Source organism: Diceros bicornis, chromosome 3 (genome assembly GCF_020826845.1).
Source record: "Diceros bicornis minor isolate mBicDic1 chromosome 3, mDicBic1.mat.cur, whole genome shotgun sequence".
Classification (NCBI taxonomy): Eukaryota; Metazoa; Chordata; class Mammalia; order Perissodactyla; family Rhinocerotidae; genus Diceros; species Diceros bicornis.
The window spans coordinates 22,401,906-22,427,569 of NC_080742.1; the positions used below are offsets into that span (position 1 = coordinate 22,401,906).

At 34.9% G+C, this 25,664-nt stretch overlaps 1 protein-coding gene across 1 annotated transcript in view; it reads right to left on the bottom strand.

The window, feature by feature from the left end:
* The window catches only part of SEMA3A (semaphorin 3A), a 533,676-nt gene that overhangs the window by 306,452 nt on the left and 201,560 nt on the right, over positions 1 to 25,664 (bottom strand). Inside the window, exon 2 of the mRNA XM_058524659.1 lies at positions 9,220 to 9,304. The gene's annotated coding sequence lies outside the window, so the exon portion shown is untranslated. The remainder of the gene's footprint in view (positions 1 to 9,219; positions 9,305 to 25,664) is intronic.

Below are 25,664 nucleotides of genomic sequence, written 5' to 3' on the forward strand. Positions count from 1 at the left end.
ACTAAAGAGTGGAGTGGGACAGTTTCCGTAGCAACCGTCCCAGACCTCAGGCAAATCCCTGACGACTATGGGTAGCACTTCCAGACATAAGTTGTTTCCAAGTCCAGTTGTGGTGCAAGACGGATACAGTTTTGATGAAACCCAGATGAGCTGCAACTATATTTCAGTCTATACTTCCACTTAAACTATAGTCAATTATCTATGGTAATAGGAGAACAGAAATAACATGAATAGTGAGAATATACAGATAATCTCAAAGCATCATTTCAGCCAATAATTTCCAATCCCTCCTCTATCAAATCTCTCAGTAAATCTTCTTAGCATGTATTAGAATGGACAGATGTGAGTTTTCTTCTCTTCCTGTGGTAAAGGTGCCAATAAGTTATAAAATGATCCTCAAAATATGACCACAAGGGAGAGAAGACTGATTAATATTGGTCTAGATATCTGTTCCTGAGAAACTCAGGAAATTCTTTCTTCTGCCTATCAAACCTCTGGAAACACATCACCATCATCCATAATAATATTTAAGTTAAATAAATCTATTTAGACAATATTTGACTATTTGTTAAGAATATAATGTGAATTCCAATTTAACTAGGAAGATTAAACATACAAATCCATCTCTTCTCCCTTCCTTAACCCCGGTAAAAATATAACGAGAGAATTGAAACACACAAATGAACAAACAAACAGAAATGTATTCATCCACCAGGACCAAGAGAATTATAAAAGTGATCACAGTAACATACGACTTCAAGGAATTTGGGGGATGACGAATTCACATAAACTTATTTGACTGTACAAAGGGGAGTTAGAGGACCTCTCAGGACAAGCAAGCTCACTCACCCTAAGGAAACTGGGAGATGATCGGCCCTTGATGGTACACCTCACCAGAAGAAAAGATTGGGAGGCCAACATTTCCCCCATCTTGTTGCCAAGATATCAGCAATCAGCAAATATTTTCCCTCTCCCAACTACTGAAGAAACTAAACACCACTGGAGAAAGTACCCCGCATATCACCGTTTGGTGGTCCACTGGGAAAAGACTGATTTGCCTACTGGTCAATATAAAGTGCAGTCTAATGATCCACCACAAAGTACCCTCTAATCCCTACCACCCCAACTCTATGCTACACAGTGTTTCCAAAAATGGCTTGATATCTCTCTCATAAATACCAATGGACAGCCCAGAATGAACTGACTCATGAGGAAAGCTGACAACATGAATGAGGAACAAAAAAATCCAAAATCACCAGTTGAAAGAACTTGGAGAAAACCAAAACAATGAAGGACATGAAAACCATTTCAAAACCATAATGAACATTCCTTAGAAACAAGAAAAAATTCTCCATCTATTGAAAACAAACAAGCAAACTAATAAGACTATATGAAAAAGAAATGGAGAACCAAAAGAGCTCTTAGCAATTAAAACTATGATAGCTGTAATAAGAACTTCAACAGAAGGGTTGGAAGACAAAGTCAAGAAAAACTCCCACAAGGTAAATCAAGAACACAAAATGGAAAAATAGAAGTAAAAGGAAATTACTGGATCAATTAAAGTAGTCAAATATCAGATTTTTAGAACTAACAGAATGGGAAGACAGAAAACTCAGGGAAGAAATTTATCTATATTTATATTCCTTTTATATATATTTCACATATCTATCTATTTATATCTTGATATGTGTTTCATATATAACAATATATCTCTATCTATCTATATCTCTGTATAGATATATATCTTCATATACACCAAGAAAATTTTCCATAACTGAAGGGCATGGGTCTTCAACTCAAAAGGGTCTTCTTAGTGCTTAGGGCAACGATAACAAAATAAAACAAATCCCAAAAGGAATACCATTACTACATTTCAGAATACCAGGGATAAAAATAAGATCCTAAAAGGTTTTCTTTTCTTGGTGGTGGGGGGGGGATACATGTTACAAAGGAACAGAAATCAGAATGCATGAAATGCTCAACTGCGGCATTAAACACATGACTTGAAAACGAATAGATGCAAATATTAAGCATAAGAGTGCTGGAGTGATTATATTAATATCAGCTAAAATAGACATCAAGGCAAAAGCATTACCAAAGGTAAAAAGAAACAGTACATAACAATAAAAGGATCAATTCAGTAGGAAGACATACTAAGCATAAATGTATATGAAACTATAAAAACATGATAAACTATAAGAAGCAATAATTGACAGAATTAAAGGAGGAAAACTAAAATTGCATAATAATAGTAAAGAATTTTATTAGTGGCTCCACATAGTGGGTCTAATGAACACTATGCAGCACGTATAGTGGGCCTTAAAACAACTCTCAGTAGGTTTTAAATGACTATGTTCTCTTACTACAATGGAATTAAATTAAAAATCAATAAGATATCTAGAGAAACATAAATTGATTTATAGATTCAATAAAATCCCAGTCAAAATTTCAGGAGGCTTTTTTTGTGTGTGTGTTTGGGGGTGGGGCGGAGGTAGGGGAGTACATGGGAAAGCAAACAACCTAGAAGAACCAAAGAAATTTTAAAATACAGCTGAGTTAGTCATCTTATACAATTTGATTTCAAGAGTCAGTATAAATCTACAAAAATCAAGCCAACGTGTTATTGGCAAAACAGTAGACACGTAGTCTGATGGAGTAAATTAGAGACTTCAGGAATAAGCCATTGATTTTTGACACAGTTCCTAAGGTAAAGTCAATGTGGAAAGGAATGTCTTTTCAACAAATGATGCTAGAACAACTGGACATTGGCCTGGGGAAAAAGATTAATCTCAACACTTACCTCACACTACATGCAAAAATTGACTCAAAATGGATCATAGTCCTTCAAAAACTAAAACAATAAAACTCTTAGAATAAAATATTGGAGAAAAAAGTTAACCTTGGAGTAAGCAAAGATTTCTTAGTACCCAACAATACAAATCATAAAAGAAGAAAAAATGATATATTGCACTTCAGCAATATTAAAAATTGCGCCCTTCAAAAGAAACTTAAGAAAATGAAAAAAGAAAGCCTTGAATGGGAGAAAATACTCACAAAACGTATACATCTACCAAAGGACTTGTATCCAGAACACATACAGTGCTCTTACAATTCAAAAATAATAAGACAAAAACCCAATTTAAAAAATTGAGCAAAATATTTCAATAGATACTTTAGAAAAAAAGATATACAGATGGCAAATACACAAATTAAAAGATGCTCAATATCATTAGTCATCAGCAAAATGCAAATTGATGCCCCATCGAAATACCATCACATACACATTAACATGGCTAAAATGAAAAAGACTGACAACATGAAGTTTCGAAAGGATGGAGAGCAGGGATCAGCTAACTTTTTGATTAAAGGGCTAGATAGCAAATATTTTAAGCCTTGAGGGCAATATGGTCTTTGTCACGATTACTTAATTCTGCTTTTGTAGCATGAAAGCAGCTCATTCATAAACAAATGAGTGTCGTTGTGTTCTAAGACAATTTTACTTACAAATAAAGCTAAATTTGGCTCTAGAGCTATAGTTTGCAGACCCCAGACGCAGAGCAACAGGACTCATACATTGCTCAGGTGAATGTCAAGTGGGACAACCACTTTGGAAAACTATTTGTCATTTCTTAAAAAGTTAAACATACACCAGCTACATGACTCTGATATTCCAAGCCTACGTATTTTTTCCAAAGGAACAAAAACACATGTCCGCAAAAAGACTTGTATGCAAATACTCATAGAATGTTAATTCACAAAAGTTAAAAGATAGAAACAACTAAATATCCATCAACAAGTGAATGAATAAACAAATGTAGTATATCCATTCAATGGAACACTCTTCAGCAATGAAATGAACTACTGATACAAACAGGTACACAGATAAATCTCTAAACCATTATGCTAAGTGAAGAAAATGCACATAAAAATATATACTTATATGATTCCATTTATATAAAATGTACACTAATGCATAGTATGAAAAAAGCAAAGGGTCTTAAGAAATATTGTCAGGTGATAGAATATTCTGTATCTTGCTTGTGGTGGTGGTTTCATGGGTCTAGACGATTGTCAAAACTCACAGAATTGAGCCCTTCAAAATAGATGCAGTGGGCCGGCCCCGCGGCTTAGCAGTTAAGTGCATGTGCTCCGCTACTGGCGGCCCGGTTCGGATCCCGGGCATGCACCGACGCACGGCTTCTCTGGCCATGCTGAGGCCGCGTTCCACATACAGCAACTAGAAGGACGTGCAGCTATGACATACAACTATCTACTGGGGCTTTGGGGAAAAACCAGAAGGAGGATTGGCAATAGATGTTAGCTCAGGGCCAGTCTTCCTCAGCAAAAAGAGGAGGATTAGCATGGATGTTAGCTCAGGGCTGATCTTCCTCACAAAAAAAAAAAAAGAGAGAGAGAGAAAGATAAAATAGATGCAGTTTATATTACCTAAATTAGCCCTCAATAAAGTTAGTAGGGAAAAATAAATATAGAGAGAGCCTTCACCCAAAGAGATTGTAAACATCTTAAGGAGTTTAACAAAGATAAAAGTTCTATGCGGTGTTTTACCTTTCTTATATATATCAACAAATATTTAGCCAGCTGTAAAATGTCATTCCCTAAACAGGGCTGTTTCCTGAAGTAGTGTACTATGTATCTGTTTCCATTATTACCCAATCTCTCTGCTCAATTATTTTTACCCATTGACAGGTTTTTCTTTGTGGAAAAAGAGGATATTACCTCTTTATTTTGTCCACACAATTATAAATTGCAGTTGAAAACAATGCTGATAAATAATGTAAATTGTCTATTAAGAATCCTAAAATGAGGGGCCGGCCCGGTGGCGCAAGCGGTTGGGTGCGCGCGCTCCGCTGCGGCGGCCCGGGGTTCGCTGGTTCGGATCCCGGGCGCGCACCGGCGCACTGCTTGGTGAGCCATGCTGTGGCGGCGTCCCATATAAAGTGGAGGAAGATGGGCACGGATGTTAGCCCAGGGCCGTCTTCCTCAGCAAAAAAAGAGGAGAATTGGCGGATGTTAGCTCAGGGCTGATCTCCTCACAAAAAAAAAAAAAAAAAAAAAAAAAAAAAAAAAAAAAAAGAATCCTAAAATGATAAGAAAGAAAGTCTAGCAAAAGGAATATCTTGGGAGCAAGATATTATGATATAAAGAAAAGAACGCTAGAATTAGAGTTTGAAGTTTGGGTTCTTGGTCTCTGTAACTTGTATTAAATTTATCTTGGCCTTAGCTTCCTCACCTAAACAATGAACGATCTCTTAAGCCCATTCTGGCTCAGAAATTCTGTGAATCTAAAAACATTTAGCACAGATTATCAAAGATAAAAGAGAAAAATACAAAAGAACAGTTTGGGGAAAGAAGGATTTATTAGCCAGAAAAATAAATAAACGATTCAGTCTGAATCTGAGGTAGGATTTGCGGAAACATGCAGACGATGAGGTTTTTCAAAGAGATAGGTAACATTCCCCTCCTACTCATGGTCATTCCGATCCCACCCTTACTGGGTGCAGAGGAGGTGAGGCATGTGCTAGATTCTCTTGGGAGCAAAGCCACGCCTCTTAGCACTCCTTCTGACCCTGTGGGCACTGATATCTGAGCCAAGGCAACGAAGCGAGAACTTGCTAGCTGCTCAGGGCACCAAAGTTTCTTGTTACTAAAGCTGAGTGCGAGCTCAGCTCCAGCAAGATTTTCTGAGCACACCTGAGCAATCTACCTTGCTCTCTTTCTTTAAAAAATATCTAGGGGGGCCGGCCCGGTGGCGCAAACGGTTAAGTGCGCGCGCTCCGCTGCGGCGGCCCGGGGTTCGCTGGTTCGGATCCCGGGCGCGCACCGACGCACTGCTTGGCAAGCCATGCTGTGGCGGCGTCCCATATAAAGTGGAGGAAGATGGGCACAGATGTTAGCCCAGGGCCGTCTTCCTCAGCAAAAAAAAAGAGGAGGATTGGTGGATGTTAGCACAGGGCTGATCTCCTCACAAAAAAAAAAAAAAAAAAAAAAAAAAATATCTAGGGAATTCTCTGATAAGGAAAAGATATTCCAAATCCTTGAAAAATCTTAGAAGTTGTTACAAAACAGATTGAAATATTAATATGCTATAAGCTAAGAGAAGCTATTTAAAAAACAAAATTAAATAACAGCTAAATTAATAGGTGAACATAGTGAGTCAAAACAATTCTTCTTTTGAAAAAAAGAGTCTATATCTCTTAAACACTGACATCCATTAGAGAATTTTATAGGTTTTAAACGGTTTTGTGTCAACTCAACTCACCAGCACCATATCTATATAAAAAAGTTCTTATTCTTTCTTTCAGTCACTCAGTAAATACGTGTTGTCTGTCCCTTAAACTGGAGGGTGGGAGTAGGCATAAAGAAGAAAAAATATTTTTCATCTAAGAAGCTTATAATCTAGAACAGAAATATAAGACTTAACCACAAAAAAGTAGAATGTTTTTGAAAAAATAAGATAAATAAAAAGAAGTTTGAAATGTATTCAAAGGGAAACTATATTGTACATTTCAAAATTCAATTTTTTTAAAAATCACAAAATATTTCAAAATATGTAAAGATTGTAAGCACGTAAAATTAGGTATCGCTAGTCCCAATAGATGAATGAGAATGTTAAATAAGGCAAAGTACCTTTCTCAAGGTCACACAGTGATTCTGCTTAGAAATCCAGAACTATGTGAGTTCTGGAGTGTAATTTTATTCTAGGATATGAGACCACATCCCTACAAAAGAGACCAAAGTCATTCAGTTGTCATATAAGAAAGTCCCTTGAATGGAATATCAAATTATATATACCACTCTTGATCTTCTTAGCATTCTGATTTGCATCTTCTTCCTTCTCATCCACACATTTTTAATTTTCCTTTTTAGTTAATGTGGAATTTTCCTCTCTTCCCAAATCAGTACATCCTTTTGAACTACAGTCTCCTTTAATTGCCTTCTACTTTTTTTATGAATGTCTGAAATCTTTGTCATGAGCTTCCTAGTAAGGTATTGTATATAAACAATCTAGAATTTGTTTAGAATCAAACACATATGGAGCCAGTCAATAACTGCAGAACTATTCTCAGATTCAGGAGAGGGAAAAAAATGTATCATGGATCTTGGCATTCCCCAAGCAAATAAGCCATTAAATAATAAAATTAACAGGGCAAGCAAAATATATTGTTTACTCTTTTAAGTAATTATTTATATTAAATATTTCATGACACACTTGACATGCCAATAATTCTCCTTCAGGTTACCCCTCTTAATAAAAAGAGAGAAACTAAGAGATAGAGTAGCTCTGTCACTGAAACGGACATTGATAAAAAACAGGTCTCAAGGCTCCCGATTGGCATGGCCAGATCACATTTTCCAACAAACTGATATTTATCTACCCTAGTTTGTATTTGAATCACTCAAAGTCTAGAAGCGTAAATTCAATTCTGCCAATAGTTCTATTAGATGCAATATCTGGAAGTAAATTTCATCAGATTTTGTTAAATTTGCTACTCCGACTTCTATAAATACTCATTAGTTGGCTACTATTCATTATCTCATTTCAATCTGATGTATACATTAATTGTATTCAGTGATTTAAGACTCATCCATATGGACTGTTGATGTTTTTTATAAACTAATTTTGAAAAATTGGCTTGATTTTCAGGTATACATTAAAAGGCAATGATGGCACTGACACTAAAACCAAGTCTATGTATGACTTTGGCCTTTATAAATTCGGAACAGATTTTAATTAGTACCCAGGAAATTCACTTTGTGAACCTTGCCTTTTTTATTGGTGCCCTGTGAGGCAACTGTAATTGGAAAATCAGAAGGTTCTCATTTGATGAAAAAGACAGTAAATGTTTAATATTTGTGTATGTGATGTACTAATGTAAAATAGCATCCAGGAAATTAGTGTCGTGGAAGGCTAAAAATTAATCTAGCTCAGTAATGAATATATATACGCATGTGTATATATATGTTTATATGGATGTATATATGTATATGCATGCATTGGAAAACTGGCAATACAGAATTCATATTTTGAAGTCTTTATTGCCCTACCAATACTAAAGATATGAGACATATCCCCTGTAAAATATTAAAAATCTGTATTGACTCAACATTAACAATTTCAATGTACATCTCAAATCTGTGAATTTTCACCTTATGTGATAAATGATTTGCATATGTAAGTGATATTTCCATATAGCAATTATAATATAAATAGCTTTCATAAAAAATCTTATTCTTCTTGATACTATGTATGAAAAACCTAGGGAAAAAAGCATTTGTTCACATTAAACAGAGAGAATCATCCAATTAAATCCAAAGAGATCCAATAAAATTGGGAACTCTTTAGTTTTACTAAAATAAAAATCAAAATAAAATTGACAAATGAATTTTATTCTATTCAAAGACCCAAAAGGAAAAAAATATTTAAATACAGTTTTTTTTTCTTACCAGTCCCATATACTACTCATAGACCTTTAAGTATGTATTTTACTTCCTTTGTTTATTCCTTCTAATAGCGATATATATTACACAGTGGAATGGTAAGCCTAATGTTGCTAAATTTTCTACCTACTTCATACAGTGAAAGGAATCTTTAGGAATAAAGATTGTTAAAATATATATATATACACATTCAGATTTCCTAACTGTATTTACTTTAAGAGTAATATTTCAGCCTCACATCTTAGGTCAAAATTAAGATAGCAGTAACACATTAAGAACTGACTCCTCCCTCTGTGCTTGGCACTCAAGCATTTGAATGGATTCTAGTTGATAGTAACCACATGTGGTCCAGGAAATGTAGAAGTGGTAGGCTAGCCAAAAGATCTTTCTGGATGGCAATCTGCCCCCACACCAGCTACCTCTGCTCTGTTGCTTTATGGCTCCTGGGGAACATGGCCAACCTAGTCTAATTCCTAAGTATGAAGATTTAAAAAAAAAAGCAAAATAGTTGCAATCCAGATCTTAACATTTTGAAGTGGCAATGTGGTTTCCCTACAAATCGTTCTTTTGAAATGTTGGACCCCTCTCACATATCCAAATCATTCCGTAGAATAGAAGACTATATAAGTGAAAACAGAAAGTGCCCTTAATATTTAAAAATTATCTTTTAAATTTACGCCAAAGAAATGTACTAGTATAACTAAATTTTCACCAAAACTTATTAACATGCAAACATGTACATATTTTAAAATCTCTTACCTCCTTCCAGGAAAAATACTTAATTCCTGAAGTACATTTGTTCAGTCCAACTGGTTATTTTAAGTACCTGGACACTTTAAGTACCCTATAAAAATAAACAAGTTCACTCTTAGCATTTAATATAAATCAAACAACTAGTAATCAGTTAACAGATGCTTCACTAATTTAAAAGTCAGTATAAATTTCTTCAAACAATCTTGACACCTTGCATGGGAAAATGTAACGTGGGAAGGAAAAAGGTATTATGAGAGGCAGATGCTGAATTTGACAAACATTTCACGCTGGCTCTTCTAAACAAATTACAATTTGTAATCACTAATTGGATTTGAGGTACTTGAAATAATTCATTATTTAGGCTCTGACTCTGCTAAAGAATAACTGATTTATTTGAGAATTAATGGAAATTCTAACACTCTCTATTGATTTGTCTGTAACACTATGATGTCATTAACATTTTTCACTACTGATGATGAAAGGCTCACACTGACAACCCAGCTAAGCAGTAATTTCATGGCACCGCTAGCACGTACCCAGATTTCACTTTAACAAAAGGTTTTTTTTTTTTTCCTGAATAAACAGAAGATAGCGTATATGAAAACTAAATATAAATTTTAAATAACTGAATCTTTTCAAATATGAAACTAAAAACATGCCTTGAATAATTTTGTTTTACTAAAATAGATGCTTTGTAGCATTGATCATATGCTATTTCATATTTGAATAAAAATGAAAACAATTTAGAAAACAAAGTAAAGACAATTCAATCTAGGCCAAAGACCTCATATTATCTCATTTGGGAAAATATATAATTTGGTCAAAAAACATATGCAATGGAGATTCATTAGCTAAGTATTAACCTTATTAAACAATATTAATTTTATTTGTCAATAAAAACTGCAGTAATACAGATTCCAAAGTAGTATTTCTCTCAGTTATTTCCAATCCCTTTTTTTACTGTAAATTTTTGAGAAATATAGAATATTTCGATATTACTATATTCCTGAGAAACATAGAATATATTATCCTATGTGCATTTATACAACATGCTTTTGTTGGATCCCTTTCTATGTGATAGGATTAAGAAAATTTAAAGAGTTGATTTAAGCAAAGAATTTGTGCCAGGTGTATAGGTAAATAAGCAGACAATCTGTTGCCCCAAGCGTATATGCAATCATCGGCACTCCAATGTTAATATCATATTAAATATTCCTCAGATACATGCATCACAAGATGGTGAAATTATTTCATGGCAGTGATAAAGTGGGAAACAAGATCTTTGGGGGAGAGGAGTCAAGTGACTCAGAGACTAGTGTTTTTGAAGACTCATCTATGTGGATATTGAAATTAGCAGAGAGTATCTGACAAGAATGGAGTTGGAGAGAGTGACAGTAAGCTAAAGCTAAAAGCTTAAAGGAAGAGGGAAAGTACCAGAGGTTGGTGGAAGACTTCTATAAAGAGGAATAGCAAGTAGTATCTACTAATTCTTGAGATCACAGCTGGGCAGTTTTAGGGAGGAAGAAAGAAACTGCTCTGGATGTCACACTGAGGAGCAAAGAGAACATTACCCCGCCTGCAATCTCAGTGATAGAAATGGTGTGGTAGGGAAATAGCCATCTCTTGAAAGGTGGCATGAGAACTAGGGTCATCAGGGAAGAACCAGGCTTCATTTAGAAAGAAGATGAGGGGAAAATACATAGAAGCGGTTGAAGATAAAGGTGCTTTTTTTTTTTTTTTTTTGTGAGGAAGATCAGACCTGAGCTAACATCCATGCTAATCCTCCTCTTTTTGCTGAGGAAGGCCGGCTCTGAGCTAACAGCTATTGCCAATCCTCCTCCTTTCTTTTTTTCCCCAAAGCCCCAGTGATAGTTGTATGTCATAATTGCACATCCTTCTAGTTGCTGTATGTGGGACATGGCCTCAGCGTGGCCGGAGAAGCGGTGCGTGGGTGCACGCCCAAGATCCGAACCCCGGGCCGCCAGCAGTGGAGCACGTGCACTTAACCTCTAAGCCATGGGGCCGGCCAGATAAAGGGGCTTTTTTGATGAATTCCAGAGAGCATGGTGAAAGGGTATCAGGAGACAGAGAGGATTCCGGAATGAGGATTCAAGTCTTGAGAATCAGGAATGACTTGGAAGTTCTGGGTTCCTTTTCGTCACTGACAAAAAACAAGACAGCAGGTATGATGAGTCAAATCCTGATTTTCCCAAGACAGAGCATAGTGATGAGGCTGTGAATATCATTCTGGGCAGAGGGATGGTTATGAGGTCTTGTCAGGAGTGTTCAGTGTTTCAGGGTATCTACCTGACTCTTGATGATAGTGCTCTCTGACCCAGCAAAGGATGCATGAATTCTTCTTGACTTCTGATGGACACCTTTAGGCTAGCATGAGGGCTCTCTTTCTCCCTTGACCCCCAAAGGTGGTGGCCTGTAGACACCACATGTGGACTTCCTTTGTACTCACATGGAAGGCATCCTACAGCCAGTCTAGAGGTCAACTTACTCTGAGCACATTGCTAATCTTTTGAGCCCTGCTGATGGTGGCTTCACTCCTAGTATGTTGCTGAATCTTCTGCATATGAAGACCTAAAGGCCTGCAGAGGGGCGGATCAGTATACCTCAGCGTTCTGATCTCCTCTTGACTTCCACTACTGGAAGCCTAAAGAAAGGGATGCTTTGTTTCAAATATAAGGGCATTCGTTTTTTATATTTTTGAATTTTCTCTTATCCTGATGTTATGAATATTCTATTTCATGAACAGCTCCATAAACTTTTAACTGGTTTGTTTGTTCATAACTTATGTAGATATTTATTATTAATTCAACAAATATTTATTAATTACCACATGCTAGGCACTATTTTAGGCAAGTAATTGAAGTGCCTGGCCTCAAGGCACATAAATTTTATACAAACAATAAACCAAATAATATACAAATGCATAATACCATGTCAGGCAATGTTAAGTGCTATAAAATAAGAGGATAGAATGTGGTTGGGTATTCATTTGCTTGGGATGGTCAGGGAATTCCTCTGAGTTGGTGACATTTTACCTGATGTCTGAAGGAAGAAACTATGTGGATATCTTGGGAAAGAGTATTCAAGACCAAAGGAGCAATAAATACAAAGGCCATGAGGCAAGGTTATGCCTAGATTGTTCCAGAAACAGCAATAAAGTCAGTGAGTAATGAGTGAGGGAGGAGTGATGAGAGGGAGGTGGAGAGGCAAAATATAATATGGTCATAACTATAAACAAATTTAAACTGATAAGAAAATATATAACAAACTTTGGTAAAGTCCAAGCCATGAACACAATTTCCTAGTTAATAACAATACGTTGGTCAAATTAAAATATTGTAAAAAAAAAGCTATGGATGGTATAACTCAGACAGCTTACTTATACAATGTAAATTTTACTACTTCATTTATCTCTTTTTCAAATTGATCACAATGGAACCATCATGGTAATCAAAAAAAAATTTACAGTCACACATGGAATATTGCTGAGTGCAATAGTTACAACTATGATTAAAATATATTTGTTTGACAGAATGAAAATATGCATCTTCTCTGATAATGTAGAGAAGCTTCTGGCACAGACGAGTTTTTCCACCTATCTTTGGGAAGATTACATGAGCCAAGTAGGCACCTGCAGATACAAAATATCTGATCCAACCTGACAGTTCTTTTTTTCAATTCACACCATATAATTTTTCAACAAAAAATCTATCAAAAGAGGTTCCATTAGTGTCAGGTAAAGATTCCTAACCAGCATACTTTTAACTTGTTCTAAAATGATAGTAACGAGTGAAACTTAAACAGGAAACTCCCATTGCAAGTAAATTGTAATTCTTTATCTTGTCTATTTCTTTTCTTTGATCCTGGTGTTCTCCTGGAAACTCTAAAGGAGTTGTAACTTTGACAAATCTGATGTCTGCTAATTTCTATAGGGATGTACTAAGAACAAATGTAACATTCTACTTTCTGCTGTACTTGTTTTCATTAAGCAATGATTTACTAGGAGTTGGCTGAATCGAAACTTACATTGGTCATTTTCTTTAAAAATAACATAGCAAATTTATTGGAAAGACTTAAAACTGTCATTAATATTTCTAGAAAAATTCATTCCAAATTTAATATCTCTCTTTCTCTCAATCTTTCGCCTTTTCTTCTCTCTGTCTCTCCTTCTCTCTGTCTCTCATGATAGGATGGGAAGAAGAGGTAATTTGGGAAATAAATATGAATAAAATAAAAAGCAATCAATTTGGGTTTAATTTCATCTATGATACAGAATTCCAATTCACCCTGATTAGAATTAGTAGATGTATTATATTTAAAATATCTTGAAGATATGTGTTGTCCTGAATGTCTAAATTGTATTAAAGTGGGTTAATTTAAGTAACTTCAAAAATTCTTATGTTTAATTATACAATTTCCATATTTTATTTATTTATTAATACATTTAAAAATAATTATTAAACATATCCACTATTTCAGGCAATGTTTTAGGTGCAAAATTAAATTAGGCATGCAGCTAAAATAGAACCTCCAGGGAGCAGGCACTTGCTTTTTTTTTTTTTTTTTTTTTGTGAGGAGATCAGCCCTGTGCTAACATCCGCCCAATCCTCCTCTTTTTTTTGCTGAGGAAGACGGCCCTGGCTAACATCTGTGCCCATCTTCCTCCACTTTATATGGGACGCCGCCACAGCATGGCTTGCCAAGCAGTGCGTCGGTGCGCGCACGGGATCCGAACCAGTGAACCCCGGGGCCGCCGCAGCGGAGCGCGCACACTTAACCACTTGTGCCACCGGGCCGGCCCCAGGCACTTGCTTTTTATTGACCACTATATCCCCACTGAATAGAACAATGCCTGGCAAAGGGTAGCATTCAAATATATATATTGAATATATATTTTAAGTGAATGTATATATTTGAATGAATGTACATATTTGAATAAATGAATGAATATGTTCCCATCTCCTTTCTTTTATGTTACAGAGAGAGTCAGACAAGTAAATTAATGAGTGCAATACAATGTGATGAATATAATGATGGTCAGATGTACTGAATGCTTAGGAAATGATGAAAATCCAACTCAGACTACAGGGGTGTTCAGGGCTCCAAGTCTATGAACAGAGGATTAAAAATGTGTAGTCAATACTCAGGGTACACAGAATTGGGGCTGCTATGTCATTAGGCACTATAGCAAATGGCTTAGGGAAGAAACATACACTTTTCAAGGTCCCAGAAAAATATTTAACTTGTGAAAAATTAAACGGCTTCTAGAATATGAAAAAAGATGCAAATCAGAAATTAAGAAATCTTTAACTAAATGCTTGTTAAATTTAACCTCTCAACCTTATTAATTGTCAAATTGAAAACTTTTTATAGTTGAGATTCTCTTACTCAGTAAGTACCCCCCAAATGCATAGTAATTGTTGAAAAAAATCCTAGAAAATGATAATGAAATGAAAGGGCAAATTTATGAAGTTCTTTCAAATTTTTAAAACAAACAAACAAAAAGCTTAATGTGGGACAATGGTAGATTTAATATATTTGAAATGCTATGAGTTGAGGTGACCAAAACAAAGAAATGACACCCAGGGCTTCAAAAGACCTAAAACAGGCTTGTATCATCCAGTCTTATACTGATTCTGACATAGGATGAAAATCAGTATAATTTGATCAAAATATTTGTATGGCATCTATCCCTCAAGTGAGCAATTTCTAAACTCCAAACTGTCATTGGTTGTCTCAAGTTTAGCATAGAGACCTGAATCTAAAAACATCATTTTGATTTTTTAGTGAGATTACAAAGTAACTTCATCTTTTAATTTTTCAATGAGATTACAAAGTATATACAAATAGAAAATGAATGCATTTGTCCTTAGTTTAAGATTCTTCTGAGCAATTGTTGCCTTAAATAAACTTCCTAGTGTCTTTTTCAACAGACTTTAAATCAGTCTGCACAAATTTCTTGGGACAGTTTTAGGTCATTAAAAGGTCATGAAAAGAACCCCAATGGTAACCGATAATTCCTAAAGGCTTTTTAAAAAAATTACACTGAAAACAATTTCCGCTTTGAAAATAAACAGATTCTATGAAATATTGTAGAACTAATCACCTACAGCTTCAATGTTTTAAGTTTACTCACATGTTAATAACGCTATCTTGTAAACTTTCATTCTTATATGTCTCATAATATATACATTATTTACATCCATATGCACTTTATAAAATATGCACTATTAATATATAACACATACGCACAACACATATGCACATGCACGCATGTGTGTGTTTATATACACGCACACTCTTTGGAGAATCCTTAGCTGATTTGTACATGCTTTGTTATGTTTTAATTAGATAAACTTTAAACTTAAATCACCCAACTGCTTAGTACCACCAAAATTTCTGGAATCTCTATTTCCTTCTGAATATATGTGCTCATCTATTATAAATATATATAACTCCTTATTCTGAATAGATACGATTCCTTAGAAGACTTGGAATCTCTCTATTATTTCTTAATCATAGTTATAAACATTATTCGTACAAACATTTTTTTGAAACGTCCTGATGTTTGCAACACCTCCTATTCTAAAGTTATTTGCAATATAGATTTATTATTTTTCTCTTTGAAACATTGTGAATAAAATATCAGATCTCTTTAACCACACTGGCCACTTGACCCTAATTAAACTATGTACTGTTATTTAACATTATATTTTTAGACTATCAGCTGTGATATACTTTTGAATACTTATTTTCTCTGAAGTTTTATTGCTGTCTGAATCAAAAGAATCCAATTTTGAGAGTAAAAAAGTGGAAATTATAGAGAGAATGAAACTGTAAGTCTATAGGTCCTCTCACTTAAGCTATTTTGCAATTCTGTAAAAACAAAAATATTGAATCACACTTATTTGGGAATAAATCAAACTAATTACTTATCGTCCTTTTCTGCGGTCTCAAACATTTTAACAATAGGCTTTCATTCTTCAAATTAGCTGTTAAGAAACTGGTTTTTTTCTTATGTTTAAAGTAATAGGTAAAACTGTGCTTGTTGAGTGAGTTTGTGATAGAAAGGTCTAGAAGTGTATGCTGTGTTCCCAGATGTGTGCTTATGATGAGTAAAGAGAGAGAATTTTTCTCACAAATAGAACACCCAACTTTTCTACCCTTCAAGAGTGTGTCCCACAGCTTCTCATGTTCATTCTAGACCTGGCCCGGGTCCTAAGACATTGTGATAGTCATGTCTATAAAAACCCTCAGAATTCACTCAGTGAATCTATCTCATTTTGCAATTAGATAAAAAAGCAAAATCTTAACTAAGACAGAGATTGTTATAAGTCTATGATTTAATTCCTTGGAAACATTAGGGAAATAAAAATTACAGATATACGTTTATGTACCTTGTATACTGCATATTACAAGGTACTCTATTTTTTTTTCCCAATGAGTATCTAATATTATATTAATGAACCAGATATCTATATTATGCTCATTTTAGTAATATCAACAAGTCAAATATTTATAAGCAGCATCAGCATTGTTAACTCCATCAGGAAAATAAAAACAAAAAATGATTACTCAAAAACATCAAGCAACTGGCATGTTAGTGAGTAGTCCCCCTTATCCATGTCAGATACATTCTAAGACCCCCAGGGCATGCCTGAAACCTCAGGTAGTACTGAACCCGATAAATACTATGTTTTTTCCTATACATACATACCTATGATAAAGTTTAACTTATAAATTAGGCACAGTAAGAGATTAACAACAATAACTAATAATAAAATAAAACAATTATAACAATATACTGTAATAACAGTTACCATAGATCTTAGCAACTTCAGCATATGATTTTTTTTCTTATTAAGTTGAGAACCTTCATCTTTTCACTTAAAGGAAGCACTTTATGGCTTCTCTTTGGCATATCTGAATTGCCAGCATCACTACTCTTGGGCTTTGGGCCATAATTAAGTAAAATAATGGTCACTTGAATACAAGCATTACAATAGCGCAACATTTGATCTAATAACCTGGACGGCTACTAAATGACTAATAGGCAGGTAGTGTGTACAGTGTGGATACACTGGCCAAAGGGGTGATTCACGTCCCAGGTAGGATGGAGCAGGATGGTGCGAAATTTCACCATGCTACTCAGAATGGCCCGCTATTTAAAACTTATGAATTATTTACTTCTGGAATTTTCCATTTAATATTTTCAGACCGTGGTTGACCACAGGTAACTGAAATCACAGAAAGTGAAACCATGGATAAGGGGGTACTACTGTGTACTCAATAAGCAGCAGGTCTCAGTCACATAACTCCAAGTGCTATGACCTTCAAGCATTGTCTCTTCTAAAAGAAATGCGTAAGATTGCATTATTGTCAAGATATTCACATCTTCTCCCTACAGTGTCCCTCCATATCAGAAAGAGACTTCCTACTCCTTTGACTTCAGGTTTGACAATATAACGTGCTTTGGCAAATAAAATGTGAGTGGAAGGGACATGGGCTATTTCCGAGCAGAAGCTGTAGGGGCCACAGTGTTGTTGTGCCATCCCTCTTTTTCCTGGGAAACAAGCTGATTCTTAAGTCTGGATACAAAATAATGGAGCAGAGCTGAAACTATCACACAGATATATATGTATATAATGTAAGTGATATAAAAATTTTTATTCTTATTGTACGGCCATTAATAACCTCAGCTTAGCTTAGCCTATGCCAATTGATATGGAATTTGGTGCATAGAAATACAGTATTATAGTAACAAAAATCTAAATTACATGGTATCAGCTTTGAGGTCAAGCAGTAGGTGATGAGAAAATTTTTATTGGAGGTTGGAAAAATGGTGACTCATGTAATGCAATGGAGAAACATTTGGTAAAGCTGTAAGCTGCAATAATGTGGGAAACAGATAATGTTCTAAATTAGCCGTGGCTTCAAGTTACTGTCAGGTCTCAGTTGGTACAGGCCAGTTTGTAAGCAGGGTCACCAGGAACAGAGATTTTCTGGAAATTACAGCCTTGCAGCATTGAAAGATGAAAGTTTGTTATCTCCAGTTAGTAAAAAAGAAAATTGTGGAAAGCTTTAAGTCACAAAAGCTGATTACAACTCAGCCTCTTAGCAAAGAGCAAATCAAGGATGTGACTTTCACTCCCTTTGTTAAAATCTCTGCACTAACAGAGGTAGCAGCTAGTAAATACTTTCCTTTGGACAGAACAGCTCAGAAAAAATAGAATGAAAAAGGGTTACAAGTCTTCTAGAAGCCCAGTTTGCTCAAAGTACCTAAGCTTAGAGAGAAAATCATGGGTGTGGTTGTTGGTACATGGTTGTGATTAATAAAACAAAATAATGTAAATAAAAAGCCTCCTATGTTTTAAGAAAGTTGTACAGCCAAATGAGCCATCACCTTGGAATAAAAGAAAAATGTGAGTGCCCAAGATTTAAAATAAACTTTAGGTCTCCCTAATTTCTACTGCCAGTAAAATTAAGCTGAGAAAGCTGCTGAGCCCGCATGGTGGACTATTCCACAATCCACTCTTCAGATAATGCCAAGGTGGAGAATAATGAAAAAGATTTTTTTAAAAAATAATTTTGGTTTTGTTTTTTTTTTGTGTGAGGAAGATCAGCCCTGAGCTAATATCCATGCTAATCCTCTTCTTTTTTTTTTTTTTTTGCTGAGGAAGACTGGCTCTGAGCTAACATCTATTGCCAATCCTCCTCCTTTTTTTCCCCCAAAGCCCCAGTAGATAATTGTATGTCATATTGCACATCCTTCTAGTTGCTGTATGTGGGACGCGGCCTCAGCATGGCCGGAGAAGCGGTGCGTCGGTGCACGCCCGGGATCCGAACCTGGGCCGCCAGTAGCAGAGCGCACGCACTTAACTGCTAAGCCAGGGGGCCGGCCCAATGAAAAAGATTTGCCAGAGGACAGAGCTAAGGGCCATGGAGAATAATAGGCTAGGCAATTGCTGGCAGGCCTCAGAACTGGGGACCAATCAGGAACATTCCCCATAACCAGGAGAGGGTCATGCCCACCATAATTTCAGAGTTGCTATGATCTACATGGTGACTACTTTGTGCCTCATTTCTTCCCCTTTCTGATTAAAAGTATCTTGCTGTTCCACCAGTGTGTTAGAAATGTATGTGTGTATGTATGTATGTGTGTGTGTGTGTGTGTGTGTGTGTGTCTGTGGTGGGGGCTGGGAGGAGAGGGATAGAGTATATAGGAGGTCCTTTTAGTTCCTAGTTCTTCAGATTAAGACCCTCATCTGGGTTATCAGGAGGTTCTAGATTTTGAGTCTGACGCTGTGATTAGATGGGACTTTTGAGCGTGTAAGAGAGGGAAGGGAATATTTGTGACTAGACTTTGGTAGATTGTATTATTGTCAAGATATGTGCTGCTGCTCCCTGTTGGGCCAGCTCCTGCAGGAGAGCTAGACTTCCAGCAACATTGACTTCATATGTAATCACATGACTTGTTTTGGGCAATGACATGTAACTGAAAGAAACATGTGCCACAGCTGAGCAAAAGCTTTAAAAGCCAGCTCACGATTCTGCCCTTGCTGCTTTCCTTCTGCTATGAGACTAGTATAGCTCAGATAGGGCCTGCTTCTTCATTTAGAATGATGGAGTACAGCCTAAACTGTCCCATGATGGACATATAACATGTGCAATATGTAAACTTTGTTATTATAAGGCCTCCTAGATGTTGAGATCATTTGTTACCATAGTACAACGTAGTGTAGCCTCACTGATTGAACAATACAATAGAAAGTGCACAGAAGCAAAGGGTGTAGAGCAAACAGCGTGTGAGAGACAATAGTCACTTTTGCACAGCCAAGCAGTGTCTGCCTTAGAAAGGACTCATTTTATGCCCTGTCTACCTTAGTACAGCAGGAATTCAGGGAATTGGCAGACAAGACTTGGTCAGAAAGCCTTTTTCTGAGTAGAGCTGGTTTTCCCTGAATATAAAATGAAGAACAATTCAACACTAGTGGGGAAAGTAGTTTGATTTGTTTTAATCTCATAGTAAATCCTTCACAGTACTGTAGAATTATAAGGAATAAGTAAATAACAATCTAACTGAAAAGCATACTATCTGGAGAAGTTTTTTGTTTGTTATGAATGATTTTCTACTAACTGTTCTAGCTGATGGGATTGGATCAGTAAGACATTCATTTCCAAATGGGTAATCAATATTACCAAAATCATACTGCGAGACTCTAAAGCACCACATCAAATTGAAATGTAAAGATATATAAATGTAATCAGTAAATTTGTCCATTCACTGCTCATGTAAAATATGCAAATATAGACCATTAGGCTGGAGGGGATGTGAACTATTCTCCTCCAGATGTTTTTATCTTTTGAAGACCTTGGTTTTATTAATGACACCACCACTGGAGACAAAAGCCCCATGGAGGAAAGACCCCAAGTTATGAAAGTCTACACACTTTCCATTCTCCTTGGATGATCAGCACAATAATAATAGACACAATTGTGAACTCTATTTTTAAAATACCAGCTACAGTTATTAAGTCATAAAGTCATAGGAAAGAAACAAATAATGAGAAATCATCTAAATTGTCTCTGTTAAAACCAGTCTTGTAGTAGTTTATCTCCTTCTTACACAATTCTGTAAGCAATCTTTGGTGACTGCAGTTTTTCTCACATTTCATTCTTAATGTGATACAATAATACAAAAAAACACCCAGAGGACACTGATAAAAGCAATCAACTATACACTTATATACTATACACTTACTTATGACAGCTTTCTTGTCACAAGTAAATTTAGCAAACGTTTCAGGTTTATGGTTAAGAATTACTTCGAAAATTTTTTATAAAAAACATTTTAATTACATTCAAATAGCTTTCTCTGTTACCATATCTTACAATATTAAGTTATTTTGAGGCTATTAATTTTCAATTATAAATTTACCTAATAATCTCACTATTCAATTTAAATATATGAATTGGTTAAAATTGTAGAGATTACTCCCTCTTAGTTATTTTTGTATTACTAATTTTTTTTCTTTTCATTTTTCTACTTTTGGATCATTTTCCTCTAACTTCATTTTCTTTTTTCTTTTGTTATTTATTTTAAAAAGTGCTCTTTATTTTCAAACTAAACATTATTTTACCGTCTTCTTATATTTTTTTCAATTTCATTTGAAAGAAGTTAACTGAGATAAAATTGTTTGCATTAGAAAGACCATTGCCTTAAGTTATATGTTCCATTTTTAACTTTCAGTATCATTGTAACCAAATTAAAACCAAAATAAGCATTGATACGAAGAACTATTTAGAATAAATCAGTTAACATTTCCAAATAATAATAATTTAAAATCCTTAAACTGAGAAAAAGACTTATTTCACAACATACAGAATGCAGGTACACAAACTAAAAACCCACTAACTCCTTTGTTTTTGCATCATACAGAGTACGAACCACCGTATCACATCAGCCTTCAACAAGATAACAGAGGTGTTTTAGGTCTATATACTAAAAGTATACTTAGAAACACTGACAGAGAGAGAGAGAATGAGTTACCATTTCGAAGCTCCTGTGAGTCTTCTTTGCTATTACTTGCTGATGATTTTTTATAAAGCAGATATTTAATCTTCCAGAATCATGTTCTTTTACTTTATTTTAAAACTATAATCCAGTAGCAGAAAATTTTTCCAAAACTGCTAGTGGTAGAATAAAATAAGGGACAAAGAGAGGCAGTGGGGTGCCCACAATCAAACTGATTAAACTCTGCAGCATCTGCAGTTTGTCAAAAACCTTTTTGCTGCCTAACATTTTCTAAAAATGGAAAAGGTGAAGGTTTCACAAGTTGCTGGCTCTGAATAAACCAGTTCGCCCAGCACAAAGCTCGTGATACCAGCAAAAAAAAATTTCACACATTAGGAAGTTCTACTATTAGCTGGTACCCATCATCCTAATAGGACACTTCTCCATATTAATGTGAGATTCAGCTTTTGGACCCTAAAAACTCTTTCTATCCCTCAGGCTACCTTTGTCCCACAGAAGCATTCATCACATGTAGCCTTGAGGGACTTTCACACAAAACTTGTGGAAGTAATGTATAGATTCTTTCCTTGGAAGGGAAAAAGACAAAACAAAACTGGGTCACTGATGCTGATTGTTAAAACAGTAAACCTAAGAATGCGCTTTCATTTCTTCCTCTTCATTTAATTTCCTCAGTTTTACCTTGATTTTCTAGAGATAAGAGTGCTGTGTACAGAAAATTAAATATGAGCTCTATGATAGTTACCCATTGATATTATGTATTTAGTGACAGCACACTCTCTCACAGTTCACTTATTTTTGTCTCTCACCCTATCTAGGTGTTAAAGGGAAGAGGCTGATACTTTTTCTTTGCATAGAGCTTTGTCATAGCATAGTTTTACTCCTTTAGTGTTAACCTATATTTGACAAAATTGCTTTTTACCTAAATATCATTATTTTTTCAGCTTAAAAATTTTAAAAATATATATAATCTTATTATTTTATAGATATTATTCTTCATTTTTCCTGGCATATGCTCTTCCTATTCTAAAATTCACAGTACATTTCACATTCACTATACCTGACTGTTCCTTGTCTCAACATATTTTGTCAGTTATTATGGTCGCTGAGTTGCCAATAAATTATTTAACTGAAATAACTGTTCTCTGGTGGACAGCATTTCTTAGGAAAAACTCCATGAAAATGCAACTACTTCAGAAAGTCCTGAAACTACAAAATTGTATTATAAATGCCTGGTTTCTAAACAAGCTTTGAAATAAATATTATTTGAAAAGATATATTTGTTTCTTAAAAATAAATTGATCAAAGACATTTGCTACATTTTTATACAGTAAAAGAAACAAAGCATGATGATGAAATAAGCAAAACAAGTTGTTCATCAAATGGCTTTTAGGTCATATCTGAGCCTCCCTTTCCTCATCCATTAAAATGAATAAATGATAACTAATTCCTAGGCATTTAGTATGAAATTGCTATGTTTTTAAGCATTGGTAGAATTTAAAAAAATAGAAACATGGATTTTCCATATTTAGTCTCATGCTTTCTTTAGCTATTAAATGTTAATACCAAATTGATAATCACCAATTAATTGTTAATAAAAATGATTTGTTACCACAATGTTGAAAAATAGTTTAAATAAGGAAATCATTAAAAGCTGTCTTTATCATTTGTGTGAATAAATTATTTCTTTCTTTTCACACCCAATAAGACATGTAGAATAGAACAAAGGGATTGGTTAGCAAAAATGACTTTTATGTACCATTGCATTGCTCAATAACACTTTTTATATAGCCACCTTTATCACACCCGAATGCGCATTGTGTGACAGGATACTTAGCACCAGACCCAGATATCAACTAAACCAACTTGCTTGAAATCTAAACACTTAGAAATCATCGCTGTACATTTAGGTATTGTCTTGGGAAAGTATTGCTTAAATATATTTACGTAAATCATTGTCACATATGTTACACACTCACAAGATAATAAAAATAAATAAAGCTGAATAAAATATTAACCCTAATTTCAAGAGATTTCAAGTCTCCTTATCTACCACATATATGCTGATTAATATAGTAATTATAGTATATATAAGCCACCAAATCCCAGAGGTCAGGATAACAGTAGCTACTATTACTGGGCATTTATTATAATCCAAAGCCTGTTCAAAGCACTTTACACCAATTAGCTGTTTTTAATTCTGACAACATTTCAGTAAGTTAAGTATTTTTAATTCACTTTCAGCTAAGAAAATTGAGGGAGAGAAAGCTCAGTGAGCATGGATAATCAGTGACAGAATTGACATTAAGGATTATTTGACCTGATTGCAAAGACTCAGTTCCTAGGCTCTGTGGCCTTTTAGCTTCAATATTTTGAGGAGAGATAATTAGTGGGAGATGGGATGCTGGAAGGGTAGACAGACCATACTCAGCTTATTCATGTTAGGCCCTGATGAAGTGCCTGGGAATTTTTGTAAAAAATACAAATGTAATTGGTTTTTCTGAGATGAAGCAAGTAGATGAGGCAACGAGCTGGAAGGGGGCAGCAAGTAAAGGAGCAGACAGTGTCAAAGACATATTTCACTGACATAACCATTTCCTTAACTTCATGAAAAAGAGATTCCTAAGAATCCCAAAGCTTTTCAACCGGGAGTTCACACACCACCAAGAATCTAGTATAATATTCAGGTGATCAATGAACTTGGATTGGGGAAAAAAATGTATTTTCACTAACTTTTAATTGAAATTTAGCATTTCCTTCATTTACGAAGGTAGGTAACAAACCACAGTGGTAGTAGCAATATGTGTGACTGTATCACCAAAAGAAATCAGATATATATTTTCTTCAAACTAGGCAGAATATATAAAAAAGTAGAAGTTTCCTTCACCCTTCTACCTCCGACTTCTGCCTCATTGGATACAAGTGTTTGGAGTACATCTTTCTAGATCTCTCTCCATGTATTTATTTAAATATTTGGGATTTTTTCCATAAAAATAATTATACTATAACTGTGTGTTTCACACTGTGCATTTATTTTTTAACATAACAACATGTCTTGCAGATCATTAAAGAGCAGTAAATAAAAACCTGGTCTATTCTTCTTGATTGTTGCATATTATTCCATAGAATACAAATACCATTAATGTTATTAAGGATAATTCAACTAATTGACAGTTAAGTTGTTTTAGGTTCTGTATAATTACATGAGAGTATTTTTGCAGGAGAGATTTCTAAGCATGAAATTGATCAAGCAAAGAGTTATTACAAGTAATTCGGTAAATATTGCCAAATTACCTTCCAAAGGCAGAGTTCAGGTTTTCCAAATTGCACTCCATCAACAAAACATAAAATGTCTTTTTCCACACACTCTCATCAACACTGTACATTATCAATATTTAAATTTTAGCTAATTCGATTGGTGAGAAAATAACTCACTGGTTAATAGTTAAGTGGAGCAAATTGTTATACATGCTTTATATATACCCTTCCATTTCTTTTGTAAATTTTCTATTCATATCTTTCATCCATTTTCTACTGGTTGTTTCTCATTGATTTGTAACATCTCTTTATATTTTATGGATCTTTATTCTTTGTCTTTTATGTATGTTGCAAATATTTTTATAATCTTACATGTATTTTATTTATTTATCTTATTACAAGCCTGAGATGATAGAACAGAAATAATAAAGTTTGAAAAAAATAATATCCATTACTTTAGTATTCTCTCATAGTCAGGTTTGTCACAAACCCAGTGATTCTAATCGAATCATTTCCAAAGGGAAACCCAGTTGTAACTTTCCCACATCATTATGTATGTGTTTCACAAACGGATAGTGAAATTTTAACGATGTGGCTAGTCTTGGGGAGTAGGCTGATGTAGGGTAATTTTTATATCACATTA